Source organism: Phlebotomus papatasi, chromosome 2 (assembly GCF_024763615.1).
Source record: "Phlebotomus papatasi isolate M1 chromosome 2, Ppap_2.1, whole genome shotgun sequence".
In the NCBI taxonomy this organism is placed as follows: domain Eukaryota; kingdom Metazoa; phylum Arthropoda; class Insecta; order Diptera; family Psychodidae; genus Phlebotomus; species Phlebotomus papatasi.
In genome coordinates this window covers 38,502,317-38,526,196 of record NC_077223.1, presented here as the reverse complement: position 1 = coordinate 38,526,196, position 23,880 = coordinate 38,502,317, and the positions used below count along the sequence as shown (strand labels likewise).

Genomic DNA, 23,880 nt, shown 5'->3' with positions numbered 1-23,880 from the left:
TATCTGTACCCTCTGTACTTTGCCCTTAATGGGTACAGTGAGAAGCACACAGCCCAGGGGGAGAGCTCTAGCTTCAGAGTCACTTCAGAATTACCTTCCGGAGGATCTGCAAGTGTGCGCACTTTTGACATCCGGGAAGCACTCAAGAAAATTCGATTTATTCTCACTCTCTCAGCAATTTGCCGTAGGTCCAGGGAGTTTAACTTCCCTCATCCAGACAGAAGCATTTGCCATCCTAATGAACATCTCCAGTTCCAATTTTCTCTGCCCAAATGCCGGAGGGCTTCACCAGTCGTGTCTCGCGGATTCAGAATGTTGTTGTGAAGTCACCATCCCCTCATGATGGTTCAGAATCCCCCAATAGGATCATGCTTTGGAATAATTCGATGGTGGATGAGGATGAGATGCACGATGTCAGGAACATGATGGACTCTTAGAGATACTACTAATGTACGTTCAATCAGACAGCAAACAATCTCAATACCAATGTCCTGTACTGCTCCGTTAATAGATGCATCTGCTGTATCATGAGCTGCCAGATCCCTACTCAAATCCTGGGCAAATCCAATATTCACCAATATCATGACGGTAGTCTCCCCGAGAGGTAATCAAAACACCTCTAAGCCCATCTCCTGATCATCCACGGATCCCGGCTCATCTGCACGTACAATGTTCGCTTACACAGCATGCTAGAGATCTCTTTCGGCCGGCCAGTTTTCACTAGTGCTACCGCTAGAGTGCTACAAAGGCTACATTATTGGCATAGTCTTCAACAAAGTTGGTTGGTATCCAATGGCCGAATGTTTGCCCAAGAAGACGTATCAGGACATGGTATTTTTTTTGGCGTGGGAATGCCCAATGAGTCTGTTTGGGATGGTCTCATCTGGGTCATTGTCTTTACTTTCACCAGGGAGGATATCTTATAGAGGTTTTTTCCGCCATTTCAAAATTTCAAATATATATTTATGAACTTTAGTGAAATATTTGAGTCTGCTCCGTGAGATTTCTTTTTGATACGAAAGGAGTAAAATAATATTCTCAAAGAAAGTTTTATTTAATTGGCGAAATAATTTTAGAGAATGGGAATTTTGGAAATGATAATAAATTGTATTTTGGTTTTAAATAAAAAAAAACAATATTGATATATTTCGTAGTTTTATTACATTTATACATAGTAGAATAGTATCCATTTTTAGTTGAAAGCAACGATCAAATGTTTCAGTAAATTTAAAAATATATTAAAAATTTTATTAAAACTATTCAAGATAATCTGAGAATGATCGAATGTAGTTTTTAGTTTTCTACTTGATTACAATAGTTCTTTTGCCATGAAATTAATTTGCATATATTAATTTGTATATAATTTTAAAGATAATATTTTTCCATACCAGGACACAATTACTAACATTTATCAAAAAAATCTTATTTATTTTTTATTGATTGAATGTTCTATATTCGACGTACGTAAGTTCCAATCGTTGTAACATTTGAATTCGGGATGCTAATGTATGTGATGCATTTTCTGCTGCGGTGTGAGTGCAGAGGAATTATACTCAATCTCAATATCAAAAACTCACAGGAAATACCTAAAAAAGCAAATAAATATATCTAAAAAATATAAATAATCAATAAAGTAAGAAAACAAAACGACTGCAAATGCTTGGAAAATAATGTGAAAATCAATTATCATATTTATTTCCATCTCTATCTTTTCTTTCTATACTACAGTGGTGGAAATATATATAACTCCATCCCATAATTTTTAATGAACCTCAACAAAAAAAAAAGAAGTTAAAACTGAAAAATCAAAATGTTGATCTTTCATGTCGATTTCGAGACTTTTTTGTTGAGTTCTTTTAAGAATTATGCAGTGGAATTATACTTATTTCCACCACTGCACTGTAGAGATCTGCGTAAAAACTTTTTTCACGGTGTGCACGCAGCTTTAAAGTAGTGTGCGATGCGCATGAAAGTTCTAAGAGAAAATTAGCAGAAGGTCTCTTTTTAATACAGTGGTGGAAATAAGTATAATTCCGCCCCATAATCCTTAAAAGAACTCAAGAAACTTGAACTCGTGATTTAGATACTAGGTCTCGAGTACTATATTTTTAATGTGAATTTCATAAATTTTTAAATAATATTGTGTATCATACAATATTTTAATTATTAGTACTATAACTTTTTTTATAATGTTTCTAAAATATTAAAATTTTCTTATTTATTTTAAACTTTACTTATTTTTTCTTAAGAATTTTTATTTCACTTTTTTTTTATATATGCTAAAAAACTAAAAACATGTTTTTCACGGACACATGAAAGTATTGAGAAATTCTCAATTTGCATATACTTGTGAAAAAAAATCCCACATTAACTTTGCCAAAAATCGGTTTGCTATATCTTGAGTGAAAATATCTTCTTATGTTAGTAAATTTATACTCCCAACAAAAAAATCTATTTTGAGTTGTTTTTATATAGGACTCCTACACTAAAACAAATTTAAAGATTTTCACATTTTCTTGTAGATTATGCGTTACATTTTCTCAACAAAACGCCAATTTCAAAATGTGCGTTAGCAAGCGTTCTAGTACTCATAGAAAAAAAAATAAATTCTCGAATAAAAAAATTCAAATTTTCATGCATAATTTAAATTTATTTAATAAAAGGAATTTGAAAATGCAAAATCAGATTTTACAACGCATAACCATTTAAAACAAATTTGAATTCAAATTGAGATGTCCTGATGCGCTTTAAGAACAAACACTTCGATTTTCTCTAAGTTGCTTTATTTCTTCACTGCTCGACTTCCAGTACAATAATGACACTTTTACAATAATTGCATAGACTAAAAGAATATTTCACACTTGAGGGTAACGCTCGGGCTTTGGACATTGTCCAGCCTAAATCTAGAGCGTTAACAGTCAGCAATTAAAATATTAACCCTCTACTTGCACATTGCAAAATGTTAATTTGCTTAAATGTTTTTTTTGTATTATTTTGAAATAATTATATAGTTTCTAAACTTTTATTTTAATACCTAATAGCGCATGACATTTTAAAGTGTTAAAAAAAAGTCTTGGATTGACATGAAAACCTGCTAAAATTCATCAAGAAAATTATTCGAATTCGGTGTAAGATTCTCATAGCTTCAGCATAAAACAGTTCCAATTGTGTACAAAACCCGCATAGTGTAAGCATTAAATGGTTACGTTTGTGCATAAAACCCGCACAACTTCATCATTAAGCGCGTAGGATTGCCTATAAACTCACGCAGCTCAAGAATAAAACGTTCTAAGACAGTACTCCCAAGTGGCTTAATAATTAGACGGTTAAGATTGTGCAGAAATCACGTACACTTAAATCATAAAAAAATTCAACTTCTGCTAAAAAAAAAACGTACAGATCAATAACAAAACGGTTAGAATTATGCTAAAAACACGCACAGCGCAATCATTAAACGGCTCAAATACGCACGTAGACCTCAATTAAAAAAACGGTCAAAATTGTGCTGAAAACACGCACAGCACAAACATAAGACGGTTAAAACAGCGCTTTAAAGCACGCTCACATCAAACATAAAACGCTTAAGAATGCGCTTAAAAACCACGCACAACGCAATCATACGGTTACTGCGCTTAAAGCCACGCACACCTCAATCATAAAACAGTAAATGAGCTAAAAATCACGCACAGCTCAATCAAACAACGGATAATGCATCTAAAGTCACGCACAGCTCAATCATAAAACAGTTAATGTGCTTAAAATCACGCTTAGGATTGCGCTTAAAATCACGCACAGCTCAATCATAAAACGGTAAATACGCTTTAATTCACGCACAGCTCAACCATAGTGGTTAAAATTGCGTTTAAAAAAGCGCTGTGCGTGATTTTGAGCGCAATAACTGTTTTATGGTTGAGATGTGCGTGATTTTAAGCGCAATCTCAACCATTTTATGATTAAGCTGTGTGTGATTTTAAGTCCAATATCAAAAGCTTTATGATTGAGCTGTGCGTGATTTTAAGCTTGTAAGATAGTTAAATGTAATAAAGAGGGCGCCAGTTGATATTTGATGAATTACGCAACCACACGTGTTTCATTGTGCTCTTCCCGATATCCCTCTACATGGTGTCAGAAGTAGTGAACAATGCCTGATCCACCAGCACAAGACAGAATGGGAAACGCGCAATCAGATACTGATAAAAGAGTCCTGGTCAAAGCCCCTCCTCCGATCGAATTGGGTGCAAATAATAAAGCAGCATGGGAAGCCTGGGAGGATGCATTCAATTGGTATGCAATCGCTGTTGAGCTTGATAAGCAGAATGGCAAGATTCAGGTGGCTGTCCTGATGAGTGCCCTTGGCAGCTCAGTGAAGGATATCTTCGAAAATTTCGGGCTGACTGACGCAGAGAAGTCTAACCTCACTTTGGTGAAGCAAAGATTTAGGGATTATTTTGCACCCAGCGTGAATGAAGTTTACGAGTCTTTCCGATTCCACAACTTGGCACAGGAGGAGGAGGAGACCCTAGATGAGTTTGTTACTCGTGTTAGGGTGCAGGCAAATAAGTGTTCCTTCCCGGCGAATGCCAAGGAAAGATTGATCAGGGACAAAGTAATTCATGGACTGAAATCGAGTCACATTCGAGAGGAGGTTTTGAGAAAGCGGACACTGACGCTCGATGAAGCCATTGCAATTTGCAAAAGTTGCGAACAGGCTGAAGAGCAGTCGCAATTTATGACACTTGGGGCATCCGGGAAGAGCGATGTTCATGTTGTGAAAAAAGTGAAGTCCGCGAAAAGGGAGACAAGTTCCTCCAGTTCCTCTGAAAAAGTTCAGAAAGACTTTGAGTGTGATCGATGCGGGTATAAACATGCCCCAAAAAAGTGCCCGGCAAGTGATAAGAAATGCAATAAATGTGGCATTAAGGGGCATTTCGTTTCAAAGTGCAAATTGAGGAAAACTCAGAAAAAAGTGAAACAAGTAGATACGGATTCTGACAGTGAAAGTGTTAGTGACACCTGTGTTGATGAACTGCGAGTATTCTCCGTTAATTGCGGAAAAGGAGACTCCTGGGAAGCTCAAATGACCGTGGAGAAGAAGAAAATTGTGGTTAAAATCGACACTGGAGCTCAGTGTAACGTTATTACGAAATCGACGCTCCAGAAGCTGCAAGACTATGAGATTCTTCCATCCAGGGTTAAGCGCTTGGTCGCATTTAATGGGGGACACATTAAAGTTCAAGGTCGTGTCCAGCTTCAGTGCAAAATTCGAAAGAAAGTCATCCCATTGTGGTTTCAAGTAATTGGTGGTGACAGAAATTGTATCATCGACGGAAAATCAGCTGTGAAGGCAGGATTGATAGCCAAAATTAACGAAGTGGCAGTTGATGAGAAAGTGTTTTCCGGCCTTGGTCAATTGAAGAATTTTGAATATGATGCAGAGCTGATCGAGAATCCTACCTTTGTGATCCATCCAGCACGGAATGTGCCGTACAGATTGAAAGAAGACGTCAAAAAAGAAATTGATCAGATGGTTGAAATGGGAGTTGTAGAGCCATGTACAGAAGCCACAGATGCCGTATCTCCCATGGTTGTGGTAAAAAGAAAAGGCAAGTTGAGGATTTGTGCTGATTTGACTGATGTCAATTCAAACATTAAACGGAGGCACTATCCACTTACAGGGATTGACCAGGTAGCTGCTAACGTTTCCGGAAGTCGTCATTTTACAATCTTGGATTGTAAAAAAGGTTTCTGGCAGATACCACTATCGAAAAAGACATCCCGCCTTTGTACATTTGCAACTCCCTGGGGACGATTCTCATATCGAAGGTTACCTTTTGGACTTGTTTCGGCTCCGGAGTTGTTCCAAAGGGTTATGATGGACTTACTAGGCGATCTGGAAGGTGTTGAAGTGTCTATGGACGACATTTTAATTCATGCAGAAACAGAAACTTCTCTCAAGAAACTCACTGAAAAAGTTATTCAGATTCTCAGTGAAAATGGATTGAAACTTAATCGAGAAAAATGCGTGTTCAATCAATCTTCTGTGATTTTCCTGGGTCACAGAATTTCTGCGGATGGGCTTCGTCCGGATGAGAGTAAGTTGCAAGCCATAGATCAATTGCAGGTCCCCACAGATAAAAAATCTCTCCAAAGATTCCTGGGAATGATTAATTATGTAGGAAAATTTATTCCCAATCTTTCTGATCGAACAGAACCTTTGAGACAGCTGTTGAAGAAAGACTCTTCCTGGGTATGGACAGAGTATCAGCAGCGAGCTTTTGAAAAACTTAAGATGTTTTTGAAGAATCCTCCTGTGTTAGCTTTTTATGACGTTAAGAAGCCAATCGTCATGTCAGTAGATAGCTCTTCAAACGCTTTTGGAGCTGTTCTTATGCAAGGGGGAAAGCCAATCGCCTATGCCACAAAGTCATTGACCAGTTCGGAGAAAAATTGGCCCCAGATAGAGAAAGAGGCCGGAGCAATTCGTTTTGCTTGTCAAAAATTTCACGACTACATTTGGGGTCAAAGTGTCTGTGTGGAGTCCGATCATAAACCTCTGGAGACAATATTTTCCAAATCACTAACAAAAGCTCCCCCTCGATTGAGGAAAATATTGCATGAGGTTAAGGCTTATGATATAACAGTCAAATACGTTAAAGGGACACTCATCCCAATAGCTGACGCACTAAGTCGTGATTGTTTTCCGGAGCCAATTGACAATGACGAAGAGGATGAAGAAATCGAGATCAACGCAGTTACGTGTTTGACAGATGATTGTTTGGACAGATATAAGATGTCAACTCAAGAAGATCCTGTTTTGAATAAGCTGATAAAATTCATTATGAAAGGGTGGCCAGAAACCAGTGATGAAGTTCCCAAATCAATCAGAAACTATTTTACATTCAGAGAAGAATTGTCGTTTACGGAAGGATTAATCTTCAAGGGCGACAAAGTTGTGGTTCCGGAAACTGAGCGAAAGGGAGCATTGAAAAATATACATGCCGGTCACATTGGAGTTCAAGCATCACTGCGACGAGCCCGAGATTTCCTTTACTGGCCAGGAATGAACTCTGAGATTACAGATATGATTGGAAAGTGCCTTATTTGCGAGAGAAATCAGCGAACAAACCAGAAAGAGACATTGATGATGAAAAGGATACCTGAGTATCCATTCGAAATCATAGCCACGGATTTATTTACATTCAAAAAACAGGAGTACATACTCATGGTCGATTCTTACAGTGGATATTTTGATTTCAAGTGTCTCAAAAAGACTGGTAGTAGTGCAGTGATCAAATTTTTGAAAGATAAATTCGCTGATCACGGCATTCCACAGGAGGTACACAGCGATGGGGGTCCTCAGTTTGCTTCCAAAGAGTTTAAGAAGTTTGCTAAGGAATGGAAGTTTGATCATGTCCAATCCAGCCCCTACTTTGCACGCTCCAATGGGCTAGCTGAACGATACGTCCAGACGGCGAAGAAGTTGCTCAAAAAATGCCGAGAGGATGGTCAGGACGTTAAATTGGCTCTTCTGCTTTCTCGAAACACTCCAGGACATGGTTTAAAATCACCAGCTGAAAGGCTTTTTAGCCGAAAAACGAGGAATCCCTTGTGCGTGAACCGAAACTTATTGATGCCGAAAGTTGTTGAAGATAATTCTGAGAAGTTGCAAGAGAAACGTGAGCAGCAAAAGAAGTATGGAGACATCGGAGCCAAGGATTTCGAAGAACTACCCGAAGGTGAGAGAGTTCGGGTGCAAGAGAGAGACAAGTCTTGGAGTACCGGAACTATTAAGCAGCAGAAATCAGGGCGCTCTTATATCGTTGCTATGGATGATGGAAGGATTATATGGAGAAATCGGCATTTTCTTCAAAGGTCAAAATTGGAAGAGTCTCTTTTAGCTTCAGAGACGCAATCTCCTGTTCATGAGCCAATTGAAACATCTTCTGACAGAGCGATAGTAGATGTGACACCGTCTGATCCTTTACCTAAACTAGTTAATGACACACCCGTGCAACTTGCTGAATCGTCTTCTTCCGCTGGGATTCAAAGTCCTGCAAGAGCTCCAGTTATCACTACCAGATCAGGAAGGGTGGTGAAGCCACCAGACAGGCTAAATTTGTGAATTAAACAATGAACTTTAAAGTATAACTTTTTGGAAATATCTAATTGATTCTTTTGAACTTTAAATTAAAATTATTATTTGAACTACTTAAAAATAATTATAAAAGGGAGATGTAAGATAGTTAAATGTAATAAAGAGGGCGCCAGTTGATATTTGATGAATTACGCAACCACACGTGTTTCATTGTGCTCTTCCCGATATCCCTCTACAAAGCTCATTTACCGTTTTATGATTGAGATGTGCGTGATTTTTAGTGCAATCTTGAGTGTTTTATGATTGAGCTGTGCGTGGTTTTTAGCTCATTAACCGTTTTGTGATTGAGCTGTGCGTGAGTTTTAGCCTAGTCCCCGGCGAGTGGCCTTCAAAGTTGAAGCCAATTTCTTACTTTCACATACGAATACGTATGGGAATTTTTCTGCACTCCTGACCGTTACACGATATATGTTAAAATTGAGGTGAGCCTTGTGTACAAGACTCTGAGACTCTAAATGCGGTCTTGTTCTGAGAAGTATAAGCTGAGTTTCTGATAAATTTGTGAGTTGGCCGGGGGATAGTTTTCAGCGCAATTTTATTCCTTTTATGATTATGCTGAGCGTGATTTTAAGCTCATTAACCGTTTTATGTTTGAGCTGTGCGTGATTTTAAGCGCCTTATCCGTTTTGTGATTCAGCTGTGCGTGAATTTAAACCAAGCCCCCTCGTAAACAAGAATAAAATGGAACATTTTTTGATATCGCTGTCTCCCAAACAAACCGATTTCGGACGTACTTGGGAGAAATAAAATAAGCCAATCACAGCGCGAGTTCTCTGTCCACATTCACCTAATTTGACCCTGGAGTTATAATTCTCTCAGAGAGACCCCCGACTCGAATGAGTTATAATAAAACTTACTGTTTTCCGAAATAACACCTCAACCATATTTTCACTAATGCTAAAACTAATTAGTAACTATCACCTAATACACTGTTTATGGAAAATAATTTGTCCGAACACATTGAAAATCGACTGAGAATTGGAGCTCTCTCTTTCGAGAAAATTCTTTTTGCGAGAGAGCCCTATAAATAATGTCACTTGACATGTCGGAAAAACATCCTCGGACAAATCCTTCGTCTTACCAGACTATTGCTATATTTTCGTGGGAATTAAATATTTAATACTAATATGAAAATGGCACTATTTTGGGCAACTTACAATTTGGAGCACTGACAAGGGAGGTTCTCACTCGATATCGAGTTCATTCATGAAACTTTGCATATTACCTTATTTGGGCATGCCAAATTCAATGGTGATAGTCAAAAACTTCGATAGGCCTCGATACCCCCGCTACAGGGGGTGGGGTTGGGGTACAAAATTCATAATTTTGGCTCTAGCCGCCAGAGGGTTGGAAATAGCGACTTCGGGTCTTCGGGTGACCCCCCCCCCCCATAAGTTAACCTTGGGAATCTAAATATGACCTTCATTTTCCCCCCACCCCTCCCCTTCTCTTAAAAAACGTGTTTTTTGGATATTTCGAAAACTAATGATCCGATAGTTTTCATTGTCGGATATGTTTTAGATGTTGTCCAGATGGATATTTCGTCCATACATACCAATGACCTTGAAACATTCCTTCATATCATTTTTCAAAGTCAAATGTATTACGATTTAAATATTCATTTTTTTTCAATCAATTTTATCAAAGTATGATTTTTTATTAACGCTTATTTATTTAATAATGAATATAAACCTATTTAAACCGCTTTAATGCCATTGACATTTTTTTGACATTTATATGTACTTCAATTACAAATATCATTTTAAAAATACTCCATGTCTACCAAATTCTAATATTGGGCATTGACTTTTTTCCTAAATTAAGACATTAAGGTAATGAAATTTTCATGAAATTTGTGAAATTTATGAAATTTTATGAAAGTTATGAACATTTTCTGGATTATGTTTTAACGATTGCTGATTATTAATTTAAAATTTATATTAAGGATTATAATATGTGAATGAAATGAAATGGCACATATCATCCAATACGACAATAATGTATTGAATTTCAAGTATATAAAGACCTACATGCAATCATTAACACAAAATGCTATTTTCTGATAGGCTTAACTTTTAAAAATAAGTATTAGGTGAGATTCTTAACAATCTCACCTACTATAATCCTAACAAAATTTCATGTCGTCCGATCGAGCTCAAACTTGGCCAAAACGTGTTTCAGCACTTCCTGATCACGAATATATATGTGGCTAATTTACGTTCCCGGCCGGCCGGCCGGCTGGCCGGCCGGCCGGCCGGCCGGCCGCTCTTTGGAGCTTAATAGCTCCTAAACTAAAAAAGATATCGACTTGCGGTTTTCGGCAAAGGTTATATATCGGGTGAAAATTGCAACTTGGTGCATTGACCCCACACCCCCCACCCCTCCTTCCGCCATTTTGAAGACCCCCCTTTTTTTGTTTTCTCAATAGCTCCGCCCCTATGGCATCGAGCGGGCTCAAATTTTAGTATGTTATAGCTGGGCCTTAGAGCTTTCCATCAATACCAAACTTAAGGTCCCCCGACCCCCCTGACCCGAGCTATAAGGGTCCAAAAAAAATTTCTTAAAATGGCCATAACTCCGGTTCTAATTGTCAGAATTTAAAAAGTGAGGGCTTTTTGGAAAGCTCTCATGAAATGCCACTTCCCCTTCTAACATCACAAGTTCATAAAACCACCGCTAGGGGCGCTATTATTAAAAAGAAAATTTTTAAATCTTATAAGTTAAATAACTCAAAAATTCTATTGTGCATCGGGCTGAAATTTTAGTATGTTGTAGCCGTTGATTATACCTATCAAACAAAAAAAAACCTTAAGTCGATCCATAACCCCTGACCCGAGCTATAAGGGGTCAAAGTTCGAACATTGACCGGCCTCTATCTCCGGTTCTAACTAACATAGCGACCTAAATTTTACCTTTTTGGTTTCGTCTCAATGAGCAGTTTCAGATGGAAGTTCAAAAAGTCACCACAGGTGGCGCTGTGATAGCGTCAAAATTCATCGAAATTCAAAGTCACTTTTCTCAAAAACGGCATTGTGCAAGTTAATGAAATTTTAGTATGTTGTAGTCCAGTCTAGGACGTTTCCAAAATGGTGCGTATGTGCGCTGTGGTTTTAATAGAACCGGAGATATGAGGGGTCAAAGTTCACGAAATTCAAAAAATCATATCTCCGGTTCTATGTGACCGATTTTGATGAATGAGGGCTTAAACGAAAGATCTCACCAAATGCTACAACTTTCTAGAATATTTGAACTTCGTGGGACCAACACCAGGGGCGCCACAGTCGAAAAACCAATTTCAATATCACATAAACTCAATTATCTCGACTGTCGCTGAACCGATTTTGATGATTACTTCAACATAATTGTAGAGCACATTTGTCTCTACATTTCGTCCATACATCATTTTCCGCTCAGACTACGCTATCACTCCGATTTTGCCGTTTAAGTGTGAAAAAATTGATTTTTCCAATAATAACGCTTTGAAATCACTCAGATGCCAATTTGACTGCTTCTACTCCACCAAGCCACTTAAAATAGGGGTTTAAATGGAAAGTCCCACAAAATACAACAATTCTTTGATATAGTTGAAGTTCAACAAATGACTACTTGGGGCACTCTGGATGAAAAAACGAGTTAAGAAACAAAAAACCTCGCTTATCTTGGCTTCTGAGTAATCGATGAGTTCAAGTTCTACGGCAAAATTATAGAGAACATTCTGGTCTACATTTCACCCATATATCACTTTTCTGTCAGTTCATCCAAATCCTTGATATTTTGGTTTAAATACAAAATTTGCATAATTTCACGAATTTGATTCAAGATAACTGAATGGCGACTCACAATTTCAGCTCTAAATCGAATTTGCATGCACTCCGAGTTAGCTCACGTTAAGAATCTCACCTACATAAGCCGGTTAGGATTATCTGTCCCTTTTGAACTCATACTAGACATCTTAAGAAAATCTACACAGATCAATCACAAAAACGGGAAAAAAAAGTATATTTAAAACATGTACAGTTCAAGCATAAAACGACTAACCCCGTCCTACAAATAGATAAAATATAAAATTAAACGGTAAGTGTACTTAAAATCATGCACAGCTGAATCATAAAACGGTTAATTGCGCGCCTAAATTCACGCACAGATTATTCATTAAACGGTAAATGCGCTTAAAATCACGCACAGTTCAATTTAAAAACGATTAACCCTTTAAGGACGATTGTAATACCGTTTTCCCATAAAGAAAATAATTTTTTCTGACCACCTAAAGTTATTTTTCCTTATGTTTGTACGTAATTGCAAAGTAGAAGGTTGAAGGAATCTAGGATATTTTTTGGAAGTCTCCAGGTATTCCCTACATATGAAATTTTTAAGCTAAAAATTGACGAATTTTTATACTTCCAATTTTTTTTAAACAAAACCGTTCTGGGAAAAAAACTACAAGACTCAAACATAATATTTTTCATTAAATTGAAAATTTTATCATTCATTAGTATTGACAGAAAAAATACTTGAATTTTTTGGCTATTTATGTCCCTATCGTTCGTAAAGGCAAGAAATTAATCAAATCCCACTCTGTTGGCATTTCGAAGTCAAGATATAAGACCTTTTACTGCCTTTGGTCGGTGGTTTTATTCATATTGCTGATTTTCGGTCCGCGCAAACTGTCTCGTCGTTAAAGAGTTAAGATTGCGCTTAAAATCACGCACAGATGAATCATAAAACGAAAAATCCGCTTAAAAAAACGCACAGTGTGACGATAAAACGATTAACAATTCAATCATAAAACGGTAAGAACGCTTAAAATCACGCACTTTCCAGTCATAAAACGGAAAATGTGACTAAAATCACGCACAGATGAATCATAAAACGGAAAATGCGCTTAAAATCACGCACAGCTGAATCATAAAAAGGTAAATGTTGCTAAAATCACGCACAGCTGAATCATAAAACGGTATATGCGCTAAAAATCACGCACAGCTGAATCATAAAACCATTAAGAATCCGCTTAAAACCACGCACAATTCAATCATAAAACGATAAATGTGCTTAAAATCACGCACATCTGAAACATAAAACGGTAAATGCGCTTAAAATTACGCACATCAGAATCATAAAACAGTAAATTCGCTAAAATTACGCACATCTGAATCATAAAACGGTAAATTCGCTTAAAATCGCGCACAGCTGAATCATAAGACGGTAAATGCCCTTGAAATCACGCACAGCCGAATCATAAAACGGCAAATGCGATTAAAATCAAGCACAGCTGAATCATAAAACAGTATATGCGCTTAAAATCACGCACAGTTGAATCATAAAACGGTATATGCGCTTAAAATCACGGACAATTCAATCATAAAACGGTAAATGCGCTTAAAATCACGCACAGTTTAATGATAAAAAGATTAAGATATCGCTTAAATTCACGCACAATTCAATCATAAAACGACAAGTATACTTACAATCACGCACAGATGAATCATAAAACGGTAAATGCGCTTAAAATCACGCACAGTTCAATCATAAAACGGCAAATGCGCTTAAAATCACGCACAGCTGAATCATAAAACGGTATATGCGCTTAAATTCACGCACAATTCAATCAGAAGACGGTAAATGCGCATAAAATCATTCACAGCTGAATCATAAAACAGTAAATGCAGGCCTAAGCGTTTTATGATTCAGCTGTGCGTGATTTTAAGCACATTTACCGTTTTATGATTCAGCTGTGCGTGATTTTAAGCGCATTTACCGTTTTATGATTCAGCTGTGCATGATTGTAAGCATACTTGTAGTTTTATGATTAAATTGTGCGTGAATTTAAGCGATATCTTAATCGTTTTATCATTAAACTGTGCGTGATTTTAAGCACATTTACCGTTTTATCATTAAACTGTGCGTGATTTTAAGCGCATTTACCGTTTTATGATTCAGCTGTGCGTGATTTTAAGCGCATTTACCGTTTTATGATTCAACTGTGCGTGATTTTAAGCGCATTTTCCGTTTTATGATTCATCTGTGCGTGATTTGAAGCGCATTTACCGTTTTATGATTCAACTGTGCGTGATTTTAAGCGCATTTACCGTTTTATGATTCATCTGTGCGTAATTTTAAGCGCATTTTCCGTTTTATGATTCATCTGTGCGTGATTTTAAGCGCATTTACCGTTTTATGATTCATCTGTGCGTGATTTTAAGCGCATTTACCGTTTTATGATTCAACTGTGCGTGATTTTAAGCGCATTTACCGTTTTATGATTCATCTGTGCGTAATTTTAAGCGCATTTTCCGTTTTATGATTCAACTGTGCGTGATTTTAAGCGCATTTACCGTTTTATGATTCATCTGTGCGTGATTTTAAGCGCATTTACCGTTTTATGATTCAACTGTGCGTGATTTTAAGCGCATTTACCGTTTTATGATTCATCTGTGCGTGATTTTAGTCACATTTACCGTTTTATGACTGGAAAGTGCGTGATTTTAAGCGTTCTTACCGTTTTATGATTGAATTGTTAATCGTTTTATCATCACACATTGCGTGTTTTTAAGCGGATTTTCCGTTTTATGATTCATCTGTGCGTTATTTTAAGCGCAATCTTAACCCTTTAACGACAAGACAGTTTGCGCGGACCGAATATCAGCATTATAAATAAAACCACCGACCAAAGGCAGTAAAAGGTCTTATATCTTGACTTCGAAATGCCAACAGAGTGGGATTTGATTAATTTCTTGCCTTTACGAACGATAGGGACATAAATATCCAAAAAATTCAAGTATTTTTTCTGTCAATACTAATGAATGATAAAATTTTCAATTTAATGAAAAATATTATGTTTGAGTCTTGTAGTTTTTTTCCCAGAACGGTTTTGTTTAAAAAAAATTGGAAGTATAAAAATTCGTCAATTTTTAGCTTAAAAATTTCCTATGTAGGAAATACCTGGAGACTTCCAAAAAATATCCTAGATTCCTTCAACCTTCTATTTTGCAATTACGTACAAATATAAGGAAAAATAACTTTAGGTGGTCAGAAAAAATTATTTTCTTTATGGGAAAACGGTATTACAATCGTCCTTAAAGGGTTAATCGTTTTTAAATTGAACTGTGTGTGATTTTAAGCGCATTTACCGTTTAATGAATGATCTGTGCGTGAATTTAGGCGCACAATTAACCGTTTTATGATTCAGCTGTGCATGATTTTAAGTACACTTACCGTTTAATTTTATATTTTATCTATTTGTAGGACGGGGTTAGTCGTTTTATGCTTGAACTGTACATGTTTTAAATATACTTTTTTTTCCCGTTTTTGTGATTGATCTGTGTAGATTTTCTTAAGATGTCTAGTATGAGTTCAAAATACTTATTTTTAAAAGTTAAGCCTATCAGAAAATAGCATTTTGTGTTAATGATTGCATGTAGGTCTTTATATACTTGAAATTCAATACATTATTGTCGTATTGGATGATATGTGCCATTTCATTTCATTCACATATTATAATCCTTAATATAAATTTTAAATTAATAATCAGCAATCGTTAAAACATAATCCAGAAAATGTTCATAACTTTCATAAAATTTCATAAATTTCACAAATTTCATGAAAATTTCATTACCTTAATGTCTTAATTTAGGAAAAAAGTCAATGCCCAATATTAGAATTTGGTAGACATGGAGTATTTTTAAAATGATATTTGTAATTGAAGTACATATAAATGTCAAAAAAATGTCAATGGCATTAAAGCGGTTTAAATAGGTTTATATTCATTATTAAATAAATAAGCGTTAATAAAAAATCATACTTTGATAAAATTGATTGAAAAAAATGAATATTTAAAGCGTAATACATTTGACCTTGAAAAATGATATGAAGGAATGTTTCAAGGTCATTGATATGTATGGACGAAATATCCATCTGGACAACATCTAAAACATATCCGACAATGAAAACTATCGGATCATTAGTTTTCGAAATATCCAAAAAAACACGTTTTTTAAGAGAAGGGGAGGGGTGGGGGGAAAATGAAGGTCATATTTAGATTCCCAAGGTTAACTTATGGGGGGGGGGGGTCACCCGAAGACCCGAAGTCGCTATTTCCAACCCTCTGGCGGCTAGAGCCAAAATTATGAATTTTGTACCCCAACCCCACCCCCTGTAGCGGGGGTATCGAGGCCTATCGAAGTTTTTGACTATCACCATTGAATTTGGCATGCCCAAATAAGGTAATATGCAAAGTTTCATGAATGAACCCGATATCGAGTGAGAACCTCCCTTGTGAGTTTATCCATTTTTATCTCGTCTTACTTCTTCATATTGCTATTTATTTTATTCAACAATATTATATCATTTAGTTCTTTTTAGTTTTTAGACACTTTTCACAAAATAATTTGGTATTTCAATAGATTTTATAACGTGTTGGGTGCGAATAAGACATGTCTTTAAAATTCAGTGGACATGTCCTATGAAAATCCTAACTGCAGAACTGTTGTTATGGGGGAGTCAAATTGAGAAAATTGAGAGATTCGCGAGAGAATTTTTGCACTCTCTTTGATTTTTTAATTTATTTTAAGAAATAACACCTCAATCAAATTAACACAATAGATCTAAAATTGCATTAACTTTGACCTGAGTTAATTTTCCAGTAATAATTTTGAGCGAATCACATATTTCCCGTGAAGGTCTCTCCCCCACCCACTTTCTCTCTTTCGACTCTCTTGAAATGTCATTTCGGGCATTATTTACAGATTGGTTTTTTCGTTTTTACACGATTATCTTTCTTTTCTCATCATATCTTTTCAATGAAATATGATCTTTACCCTATTTAAACAAAAGTTGCCCGAGTACATTTGATTTTAAGTTGCATTAGAGTCCGAAAATCAAGATTCTTTCTTCCATCGAAAATTGCTATTGTTTGTCTCACTCCCTCATTTGCTATTCTTTTCCAAACAAATGAGTGAGAGGTATATAGAAAATTGAGGTTCCATTTCTAAAGCATTGGAAGTATAGGAAACCGACCCCCCCTGATTTAAACGTATTTACCGTTTTATGATTGAGCTGTGCGTGATTTTAAGCAGCACAATAACCATTTTATGATTAATCTGTGCGTGATTTTAAACGAATTCTTAAGCGTTTCATGATTACGCTGTGCGTGATTTTTAGCAGATTAACCATTTTATGATTGAGCTGTGCGTGATTTTTAGCAGATTAACCATTTTATGATTGAGCTGTGCGTAATTTTAAGTTCATTGGCTTTGTTTATAAGTGAGGTGTGATCGATTTTAAACTCATTAACTGTTTTATGATTGAGCTGTTCGTGATTTTTAGCGCAATTTACCGTTTTATTATTAAACTGTGCGTGTTTTCAGCGCAATCTTGGCCGTTTTATGAATGTGCTGTGCGAATTTTTATGCGCAATTTTAACCGTTTTGTGATTGAACTGTGCGTGGTTTTTAGCAGAATTCAGGTGTGCAGTTTTTATGCACAAACTTATCAACTTTATGCTTGCTCTATGCAGGGTTTGAACACAATTTTAACCGTTTTTGCTGAAGCTGCGTGAGGGTCTTACGCACAATATAAATAATTTTCATGATGAATGTTGGCAGGTTTTCTACTTATTCCAAGATGTTTTTTTGGTATTTTAAAGTGCCAAACGCTATTAGGTATTTAAATATAAGTTTATGAACTTCATAATTATTTGCAAATAGTACAAAAATACATTGAAGCCTTTTAATAACTTAATTCAAAATTGTTTTTAATGCTCCTGCGTTGTAGAATCTATATTGGGGCCAATATATGTCAAGATGGCCATAGGGTCTTAGAAGTTTTTGAATTTCACATATATGCTAAAATACATGATAAAATAATATACCCCTATTTTTTCCCCAAAAAAAACTTCTTTTCAGGGAATGTAAGTACTTAATGTTACTAATCAACAGTAAAAAAATCAAAAATTTTGAGAATGGGGTTTTTGAGAAAAAATAATTTTTAGTTTTTTTCAAAAAAAAAAAAAAAAAAACAGAAAACCGTCACAAAAAATGGAGCAAATAAATCAAAATCGAGTATATTATTTTAAAGAGTAAAATTATCTTTCAAATTAATAAAAAAATTGAAGATATCACAATCCGTTCCTGAGATAGGGCATTTTAAAATATTTACCAAAAATCGCAAATGAGGAATGAAGCGCGAGAAGTCATCTTTGACGCCATGCATCTCCGGCTAGGAATTTTTTTTGGGCCAAAAAAAATAGGGGTAATAATATTTTATCATGTAGGGTGAAAGGAACGTCCATTGACACTTTAAGAAGTCGTGCCAGCACCTATTGACACCCTACTCTGTACCATTTGGGATACATCTGGGATTTGGGATACATTTGAACATCTCTGTTTATTACAGAAAAAACGTTATATTACATATATTTTACTAGATACATTAAATAATTTTCAACATTTTGACAAAAGTGTCAGTAGGGGTTCCCTGTCGAACAGACGTTCCTTCGACTCTATAGTAATAATAATAATAATAAGAATAATAATAATAGTAATAATAATAATAATAATAATAATAATGATAATAATGCCCAACGCACAATAACTTTTGTTTAGTAAACATGTTTTTGACATTTCAATGAGAGCGAGTGAGATCTAGATCTAGTCATCTCACTCATTCTCATGGGAAATTTTGAAAACATGTTTACAAACAAAAGTCATTGTGCGCTGGGCATAATAATAATAACAATACTGATAATATTGTATTTTGACATATGTAAAATTCAAAAACTTCTGAGACCATGAAGGAGCAATTTGCGATTTTTCTATCGTATTGAGATGTTTTGGCCCAATGGCATTTTCAATTTTTTTTTACAAAACGAATTCAAATTATTCGTGAAAATGTGAAATTGTTTTTAAGAAGATATTTTTTGACGAGATACCAGAATCTTTGCTGAATTGGTGGGAGACTGATTTTTTTTTAATTGTCGTTATGTTGAGAAAATTTAATGCAAAATCTACTAAAAAAATGTAAAAATCTTTTAATTATTTTTAGTTTATCAGTTCTATATAAAAACAACTCAAAATAGATTTTTTTGTTGGAAATATAAAATTCTTAACATAAAGAAAACATTTTCACTCAAGATAGAGCAAAACAATTTTTGGCAGAGTTGATGAGGGAAAATTTTTAATAATTTTTTTTTCATATGTCCGTGAAAAATATAGTTTTTTATTATTATTATAGTTTTAAAATTTTTATCATATTATTGATAATGCATTTCTTTTGAGATTTGAGAAAAAAAAGAGAAAAATACTTAAGATCAAATAAGAATTGCCGCTCTGAATATGGATAGGGAATTGAGATCTCTTCCCTAATTCAATTCAATTTATTTAAAACCATTAGGACAAACTGTCCTCTGCACATAAAATGGCCCAAGACATAAAGTTAGGACGAGGCGTTAATTCTTCACATTCTAAGTGGCAATGCCTTAGGTGCTAGTTTTACATAAAAATAGTAGGGGAAACTGGGGCACCACCAAACACGGGGTACCACCAAACACTGCGATTTTTTAATCGGATATGCGACTTCAGAGGATAAGACCTATTTTATAGGCACTATGGGGATGCTTGTCCACTGAAGGAATGGTCGAGATAGTCCAAGTAGTTTAGAAATAAAAATTAGTGTTTGGTGGTACTCCGTGTTTGGTGGTGCCCCAGTTTCCCCTATATATATATACGTATTTTTTCATTTTGCCAAAAAAAATTCCTGGTCCCAGATACAGGGTGTCAGAGATGGGGTCTCGCGGTTTCTCACTTGCGATTCTTGACAAAAATTTTAAAGTGCTCTCGGAAACGGGTTAATTTTTTTTTACTTTTTTATTTTAAAGATAATTTCGTTCTCTTTAAGACGATATGCTTGATTTTAGATATTATGTTCAATTTTTTCATGGCAAACTTAGGATTGGTTTTTTGAAAAATCAAAAACAATTTTTTTTTTCGAAAAAGCCAATCTCAAAATATTTGATTTCTTTTAGTGTTGATCAGAACATTGAGTACTACGTTCCCTGAAAAGAATGGCTTCCATTTTTGCGTTTAACTTGTTTTTTTTTTTTTTAAATAAATAAGATTTATTTACAAACATTTATTTAAACAGTTTTAAAATTAAATAGAATCAGTTAAACTTAAAATTGGAAGTTCAAATATTCAGGGAATATATTACTCCATAGTACTTAGGAGCAGTTAAAAAATCTAAATTTTTGGAACTCGCAATTTTGATTTTTTTTTTTTGTTTTTGAATGATTTTTTTAATGAATGATTAGGAAAGCTCTCGTTGTTGAATACTGCACCTCTTCTAAACATCTTAATATCATTATCCTAATATCATGTAAGGTCCCATTAATAGAAAAATCGATTTGCGAAAATCCGATGTTGAATCTCATCTGAGTTTTATTTTATGTTCGATCTTTGTGAGTTTCAAAAGGTAACCATGGTCATTTTTTTTTACTTTTTCGGTTTCTTACTCAGACGCAGCGCCTTCACGACTTTAATTTTTCTTCTATTTTTGTTCGTCAAACAATTTCCCCAAGATATTTTAGCAAAAATTTGATATAAAACTTTTTAAAATGGATTATAATTTAATAATTTAGTTAAAAATTATTAAAAGATATAAACCTTAAATTGATCAAAAATAAATACCCTAACTCTAAATTTACCGCCTGGAAATATAATTATTGCCAGCTTAGCAGACGAAATTCTATTACATGTCTGAGGATACTAACTTAACTTTTTCGTCTCTTCTGAGACTCTGAGAACTCAACACAGCATATGAATATTGTGTGAAAAACATTGTTTTCTTATTTATTCAGAACTGATAAAAAAACGATTTTTTGTGGATGATTACAAACTATAAGGATGTCCAAATGTAAGATATTTTTTGTAAGACCTCAATTAATTCTTTAGCTGAGATATTTTTGATTAAAAAATGCTGCAAGCCAATTTCACCAATTTGTAATCAAAAATAAGCTCAGGAATTAATTGAGGTCCTACAAAAAAAAATATCTTACATTTGGACATCCTTATAGTTTGTAATCATCCAGAAAAATCGGATTTTTATCAGTTCTGAATAATAAAAAAAAACATGTTTTTCACACAATATTCATATGCTGCTTTGGCTACTCAGAGACCCAAAAGGGACGAACGAGTTAAGAAAGACTATAAAATCAAAATAATGTACACTTTTTATATTGATAGAAAAAGGACATTATGCTGTTCGTAATTCTTTTTTTGAGACTAGGCTTTGTTAAGTTCTTTAAAGTATATGATTATGGGGTGGAATTGTAATTCTTCCCTCCACTGTTGTAAATTCAGTTGTTTTTTTGTTGTAACTCGAAAATGTTATCTTACTTTTTAAATACTGAATTCATTTTAAATTAAATTAGGAAAATACTTACTGCGATCCTTCATTTGTGTGTACAAGCCATTAGATAAGGCAGCAGTCCAACCAGTTAAAGGAGGCAAACTTCAGTATGACCTCAAAGATACTGTCTACAATCTTAGCCAGAAATAATGCTGTGGATTGAAAATATTCATTGATTAGTAGTCTTATCCACTAGGAAGCATAACCTTCCTACAAAACATACCTGATCCAATCAAATCCAGATAGATATCCAAAAGACATTCGTCAAACTTTCATCTTGGAGGTTCTGTTCTACGAGATGTCCATCCATGAGAAGTCTCTTCGAGTGAGAAGTCCAACAAGAAATACACCACGTTTGATGACGCTTACGTGATCAAGAATGGAGGGTATAAATTTCCCAAAATCCTCCAAAAATTGAAGACAATCAATCGCCTCCTTCTCACCGGAACATCCCTGCAGAATAATTTCCACGAATTCTGACACTTCTATGCTGAATTTCCTCCTTCCGGACGTCTTCAACAGCGGCGATGATTTCGAGTCCTGTGGTACTAACGTGGTTAAACCAGAGTCATTGTTACTTCTTTCCTGTTTTGGTACTTCAATGGGAACATCTTCTATGGCCTGTCTGAAATTTCCGTCGTCTCTGGCTCCTTATAAAAACACCTTCCGGAAGCTCATTCCATTATCAAATTTGAGGCTCTCCGGACTATATTTGCACTATGGATGAGCACTCAAAATTACCCAAGAATATGTCCAGGAGCTTTCAAGTAGTATATTTTCACTTCCTAATCTTTTTCTTAGTTTCGCGGACGTAATTTATAGATGTATTGTGGTGATTTTTGTCCAAAAACTCTGTCGAGTAAATCATCATCAAAACACGTTTACACACATCACAGGGCACTCGATTTCATTAGTTTTTAAATAAATGCGGCCCTGTGATAACTTTTGGCCATAAATATTTTAATAAATATCACTAATAACTCTGAAAACTGCTATTTTAGCTGAGATTTTCACAACAAAACACTTTCTTGAAATGTAAACAATGAAACATAACCTCACAATCACATGTTTTGTGTCCGGGAAGTAAAAATTGTTTTTTATTTCACATTTTCACTATTTCACGCACTGCTCGTGAAGTTTTTAATTAAAAAACTAAAGAATACGAACAAATAGAGGTAAATTGTATCATATTTATACCTTTTTTCTGCAAACTTGTGTATTAATTTGTACCGAACAAATTACAGTGTAAAAACGGTCGTTTCGAATTGGGAAAAAATATCATTTGACTTTTGTTCAAATACGACGAATTCTTGCTCATGTTTGCTCTAAAACATGTCCAATGTCCAAAAATTAAAAAAATCGCACCACGCGTTTTCGAGCAATCCCAAAAAATATAGTTTTAGAGGGGAAGAAGAGGGGTGAGGGAAAATGAGGGACATGTTAACGATCCTTGAATCGACTTATGGGGGGTCCAACGAAGGTCCCAATTCTCTATCTCTTACCATTGGGCCTCTAGAGCTGGCGACAGCCGGACGGACAAACAGCGTGACGAAATTTCTCAGAAATAGTCTGAAACGTGACGATTGGTTGACAAAAGTGGTCTCCGGGGGGGGGGGGGGGGTGGAAGGTGAAAATTTTGAGGGGGTGAAAAAAATCGAGGGATTATACTGCTCTCTCCGTGCAGTTCGAGCAGTAAAATGGAGAACCTATTTGAATTTTGCAAAAATTTTATCCAATTTTTTATATAATGACTCTCGTACACGCACGAATGGTAGTGAGCGAGACTCACTACCACAGAAAATGCCCTTGTACACCTAATTACCAAAAAAAATTTAGGATGATCGAATCTGCACATCACTCACACCACCCACTGCATGAGGTGAAACTATTTGAATTTCCTTGAGTGTATTATGCCCAACGCACAATAACTTTTGTTTGTAAACATGTTTTCGAATTTTTCTATGAGAGTGAGTGAGATGACTAGATCTAGGTGTCATTCACTCTCATTGAAATGTCGAAAACATGTTTACATAACAAAAGTTATTGTGCGTTGAGCATTAAGCGTTAAATCATACTTTAGTCAAGCGTATGAGATACTTCATTTGATTTCTCAGTGGGCTTTGAATAATGATCTTCTTCTCAATCTGGGTAAATCTCAGGCTTTGCTAAACACAAGTGGGAGACACCGTCCTGATCCACTTCCTCTTTATCTCAAGAGGTTATACCTTACGTCCATAAAGCCAGAAATCCTGGAATTATTTTCAATGATTCTTTGACTTGGGACGATCATATTTCCTATATAAGTAAAAGAGTTAACTTTTCCCATT

General features: G+C 35.3%; 1 long non-coding RNA gene across 1 annotated transcript; it reads right to left on the bottom strand.

Moving 5' to 3' along the window:
* Positions 1-1,138: 1,138 nt before the first annotated feature.
* LOC129804153 (uncharacterized) lies at positions 1,139-22,675 on the bottom strand. The gene is made up of 3 exons (XR_008751939.1): positions 21,777-22,675; positions 21,588-21,705; positions 1,139-1,586 (listed from the first exon to the last, which is right to left on the bottom strand). It is a non-coding gene; the product is annotated as an uncharacterized LOC129804153 (long non-coding RNA).
* Positions 22,676-23,880: the final 1,205 nt, after the last annotated feature.